The sequence below is a fragment of the Solanum lycopersicum genome, chromosome 1, assembly GCF_036512215.1.
Source record: "Solanum lycopersicum chromosome 1, SLM_r2.1".
Taxonomy (NCBI): Eukaryota; Viridiplantae; Streptophyta; class Magnoliopsida; order Solanales; family Solanaceae; genus Solanum; species Solanum lycopersicum.
The window spans coordinates 65,971,168-65,977,018 of record NC_090800.1 but is presented as its reverse complement, the minus strand read 5'-3'; positions in this window follow the sequence as shown (position 1 = coordinate 65,977,018).

Genomic DNA, 5,851 nt, shown 5'->3' with positions numbered 1-5,851 from the left:
TTTGGTATATTTTCTCCCGTAACAAGAATTACATCCATAAGACTTTTAATTGTTATGTCTGCAATTTTTTATTTACAAATTTATCAAATGGATGTAAAAACTCTTTTTTTGAACGGAGACCTAATGAAGAAATTTATATAAATCAATCCAAGTGTTTTGTTGAAGCACGCCAAGAAAGCAAAGTATGTAAACTTACTAAATTCCTATATGTCTTGAAACAGGCACCAAAGCAATGACATAAAAAATTTAATTCCTGCAATGATTTTAAAACAAATAAGTGTGACAAGTGCATTAATCATAAGTCTTAGAATAATTCACATGTGATTATTTTCCTATATGTTGATGATTTATTGATCGTTGGCTCTAACATAAATGTGATTGATGAAGCTAACAATGTTCTTATAAGCCATTTTGATATGACAGATCTTGGTGAGACAAATTTTATTCTTGAAATAAAAAAATAATAAGAACATGTGAGATAATTTTTCTTGACCAGTTACATTATATTGAGAAAATTTTGAAAAAATATAACTTTCATGATTACAAGCATATTGCTACTCCTTTTGATTTTGAAAAAAATTAACATTCAAGATTACAAGCATGTTGTTACTCCTTTTGATTCAATTGTTTACTTATATCCTGTTGAAAGTGAAAATGATGTCATAAATTATAACGACCCGCTAGATCGTTTTGAGAACTAGGACTAGTTTGACTCCTTTCGGAAATTTAAATGGGTACTTTTAAATAATTCGAAGACTATGAGTATTTAGTTGATAAAAATTTTATTGAATAACTAATATAGTTAATAGTTAGTGGGTCATTTCATAATTCATTTATTACCTTTTATACTTGACCCATATAATTAAATTAAGTTAGTGGGCTTAACCACTTTTAATACTTAATTAATATTAGAAAAAAATAAAGGAGTAAGGGTAAGAAACTATCTGTGTGCGGCGTGAATGCAAACGTGAGGGGTCGAATGAAAATTTACGGGTAAGAAGCAATTTGAGATTTTTCTTGACTTTTACTTGGGTAATAATGAATGTATGATTGTTGTGTTAATTATTTTGATATGAGGTTTTGAAAGATTGGTTGGCAGAAGTAGTGCCGTTTTTTCTGAATTTGGGACGGGACACTTTATTAATTAAATTGATAAATAAATAAAAATTTGTTAATAATTAAGGCAATTGCAATAGGTTGGTAGTAGTAAGTGTCAAATCTTTGGAAAGCATATGCTAGAAAAATTGAAAAGTAATAGTAGTAGAAAGGTTTGTTGTCTTTTTCTTAGTTGCTGGAAATTTTTATTGTTTATATATTAGAATTGCAGTGGCTGTAGTTAATGGGGTTTTAGGCCAAAAAAAAGATTGAAAAAAAAAATATAAGTTGGGAGGTCATATTGAGGCAGGTATATAGGAAGCCTGAGAATTTAGTATCTGCAAGTTAGTTCTTCGTATTGATTATTACCTTTGCTTTTTTTCTTGTTATTATAACATTATCAATTTAGTTTTGTTATATTAAAATAGGTAATTAATTATTAGATGTATATTATATGATTAGCGTTGAAATTGAGATACTTGGAGGAATTAAGGCTTAACATTAGGCTTGAACGTTAGCAATTTGGATCCTTGACATGTAATTATATCAAGAGTAGGATCTTGATTGAACATATGAGTGAGTTTTGAGGTTTATGTTGTACCTATAATAAATTTAAATGTCTACAAACTCGCTTATTTACGAACCTTGCATCATTGGTAGATCGTGAGCGTTTTGAAACTTTGCATAAAGGGAAGGAACTATCTTAAAGATTCGTGACACGAATTCGGCACTTGAGGTATGTTAAGACTTTTCAGACTTGTTGAAGGACGTTTTCCTAATTAAAGATTAAAAATGAAAATAGACAAAGGGGTAAGGGGGAAGGATGGTGGTCTCGTATCAATGGTGTGACGGGCATTGGTACGAGTACCGGTGTTATAAAAAGAAAATTTCTATTATAGAATGTGGATTGAAATTTGAGAATGCCAAAGCATATGGGCATTAGCTGATATATTATTGACTTGAATTCCTTGTGTGATTGTGTTTTATTTATTTCACCTGTATAGTTGTGATAATTGAGGTGGTTATGTATTATGCTCATATTGATTAATTGAGATGCATCATCATCCCCTCTATTGAAATAATATTGTGCACATGCATAGACATGAGACTGAGTATAAGTTGGGCACGTGGAGATCGTCCGTGCTGGGATGGTGAGATGTTAAGATTGTAATTTGGGCACGTGGAGACCGTCCGTGTGAAAATTATTTGATATTATGATAGTGCGTTGAGATCGTCCGCACAGACACGTGGAGATCGTCCGTGTCGGTATATGGACCTCGCGAGTCCCCCATGGGTCATGAACTCTCGATGTATTTCCGAGGAGTATCATGTATATACGGTTGAGTGAGTACTGGGTATTCTGAGACATATCATTACATGGCATCATATTGCATTGCATTTCATCCCATCATTCATTCTTGATGACTATATGTTTCGTTTGGTGTTTGAAAAATATTAAATGTTGATTTCCTTTATTGATGAAACTTAAATAGTAAGTGTATGTATATATATATACTTGTACAATCTAAGAATTTATTTTCTTATATAACTCCCGTCACTACTTCTTCGTTGTCGGTCAATGAGACATACTGGGTACACGTGGTTTCGTACTCATACTACGCTTGTTGCACTCTTTGTGGTGCAGATTCGATTCCGAGTAGGAGCACATCTCGTGGAGCAAATTGAGTTCGGCTTGAAGTTCTTGGAGTTGTGGTGAGCTGCTTGGCTGTTCCGTGGCCCACACCTCCCTCTATCTTTTATTTATTCTGTTATTAGTATTCAAACAGGATATCCCTTATGTTAGATTTGTCATTTAGTTTCAGACTTGCTTCGAATTTTAGAAGCTCTTGTACTTAAGACACCAATTCTTGGGGTGATATATTTTATCTTCCGCATTTCGTACTTATAAGGAACCCAATGTTGGAGATTCTTGCTAAGTGTTAGTCTTTTTACTCATTTTTTGATTTAGTTGGGTTAATATGTTGGGTTGGCTTACCTATTGGTTGGGAACATAGGTGCCATCATGACTTGCAAATTTGGGTCGTGACAAATTTGGTATCAGAGCCCTAGGTTCATCGGTCTCAAGAGTACAAGAGCAATGTCTAGTAGAGTCTTGCGGATCGGTATGAAGACGTCCATACCTATCTTCGAGAGGCTATAGGACATTTAGGAAATATTCTGTTCTTTTATTCCTTATCGTGCACACTTGACCTTGTAGAAATTTTAATCTTGATATCTCATTCTCTCTCAGATGGCGAGGAATCGTACGTCGGCAAGTGGTGGTCAGGATCCTAATCCTGCGCCTGCTTCTGGGAACCCTATCTGAGGTAGAGGTAGGGGACGAGCTCGAGGTCGGGGTAGGGGCCGTGTTGCAGCACCTGTGGATGTTCAAGTACCAGTAGCTACTCAGGGTCGTGATAGGACCGTACCTCCTGATGCAGAGGTTATTCATGGGGATGTGCAAGATCGTGTCGAAAGGGATGGACCAGCTCAAGCTCCAACCAGTACTATTGTCCCCCCAGTGCTTCAAGATACCTTGGCTCGTATGTTAGGAATCCTAGAGGGGATGGCCCAGGCAGGAGCTTTGCCTGTCACTTCTGATGGCTCACAGACCCGTGTTGGAGGTCAAACTCCAGATCCGATAGCTGCTCCAGATGCTCAGACTCCCAGGACTCAACCAGCTGCCACTGTAGCTCCTCGTTTGGATAGTATGGAGTTTCCAGATATGACATCACATTTGGTGAACAGGCCTTCTATGACTATTGATGAGCAAAAGATGTTTGGGAGGTTCAGACTAATGAATCCTCCTACTTATACTGGTGACTTAGTTGAGGATGCATATGAGTTTATAGTTAGTTGTCATGAGAGGTTGCATAATCTTGGATTAGTGGAGTCTCATGGAGTTGACTACAGAACGTTTCAGATGACTGGCTCTGCTAAGCAGTGGTGGAGGGATTATATTAGTAGTAGGCCAGCTGGATCTCATCCACTATCCTGGACTGAGTTTACTCAGGTATTTCTATCCAAATTTGTTCCACGCAGTGAAAGGGAGCGCAAGAGGGCCGAGTTTGAGGGTTTGCAGCAAAATGGTATGTCACTTGCAGAGTATGAGGGTAAATTTCATGCCTTGGCTAGGCATTCTTCGATGATACTTCCCACAGAGGCTGAGAGAGTGAGGAGGTTTGTTAAGGGGCTGATTATTCCAATTCGTCTAAGAGTTTCTCAGGTTGCTGCTTCTGGTGTTCCATTCCAGAAAGTGGTAGATGCTGCTAAGGAGTTGGAGATGATTCGACGTGAGGGATTTGAGCAGCGAGAGGGCAAGAGGACTCGTTATTCAGGTGATTATGATGGTGCTCCGTCTAGGAGTCGGGGTTACTTGGGCAGAGGTTATCACCCTCAGTCCAGCAGACCCATTCATGCTGCCATACCAGCGTCTGAGGCTGTTTACGCTGGGCATAACTCTTCGAGCTCGGTACATACTTCGCAGGGTTCATCTTCTAGACCTGTAGATCGTAGAGGGCATTCTGGTCGTTCCGGTTCCTCTCATCAGCCGGCGTCTCGTAGGGGATGCTTTGAGTGTGGTGATATGGGACACTTTGTGAGAGACTGCCCTAGGACCAGACGTGGTGGCTTACATCAGGGTTCTCAGGTTTCGACTTCCAGGGCTGCACAACCTCCAGCTAGGGGTGGTGCACAGAATGGTAGAGGTGGTTCTCATTCAGGTAGAGGTGGTTCTTCTTCTGTTCGAGGTGGTGGTCGTGGAGGTCCACAATCTGATGGAAGTCGTTCTCACTGTTATGCTTTTCCAGGTAGGCCAGAGGCTGAAGCCTCAGATGCTGTTATCACAGGTATTATTCCGGTTTGTCATCGACCAGCTATTGTATTATTTGATCCAGGCTCTACTTATTCTTATGTGTCCACATATTTTGCTCCTAGTCTGGATATATTGTGTGAGTCTCTTGATTTGCCGATATGTGTTTCTACTCCTGTTGGGGATTCTGTAGTTGTAGATCAAGTGTATCGTTTATGTACTGTTACTTTGATGGGGTATGACACTCATGCAGATCTAAAGGTCTTAGATATGATAGATTTTGATGTGATTCTTGGTATGGATTGGTTATCTTCTTACCACGCAATTTTAAATTGTCATGCCAAGACCATCACTTTAGCTATGCCTGGAATTCCTATAGTAGAATGGAGAGGTACTCTTAGTCATCCTTCTAAGGGTGTGATATCATTCCTTAAGGCTCGTCAGTTGGTACAGAGAGGATGTTTGGCTTACTTGGCCCATATTCGAGATACTATTATTGAGACTCCTATGCTTGAGTCTATTCCAGTAGTGAGTGAATTTTCAGAGGTATTCCCGACCGATTTGCCAGGTCTTCCACCAGATCGTGATATTGATTTTTGTATCGATGTGGAGCCAGGCACTCGGCCTATTTCTATTCCTCCTTATCGTATGGCACCGGCTGAATTGAAAGAGTTGAAGGAGCAGTTGCAGGATTTGTTGAGCAAAGGTTTTATTAGACCAAGTCTATCTCCTTGGGGTGCTCCAGTGTTATTTGTGAAGAAAAAAGATGGATCTATGCGTATGTGTATTGACTATCGACAGTTGAACAAGGTAACCATTAGAAATAAGTATCCGATACCTCGTATTGATGATTTATTTGATCAGTTACAGGGTGCTTCAGTTTTCTCCAAAATTGACTTGAGATCTGGCTATCATCAGCTGAAGGTTAGGGCGGAGGATATCCCT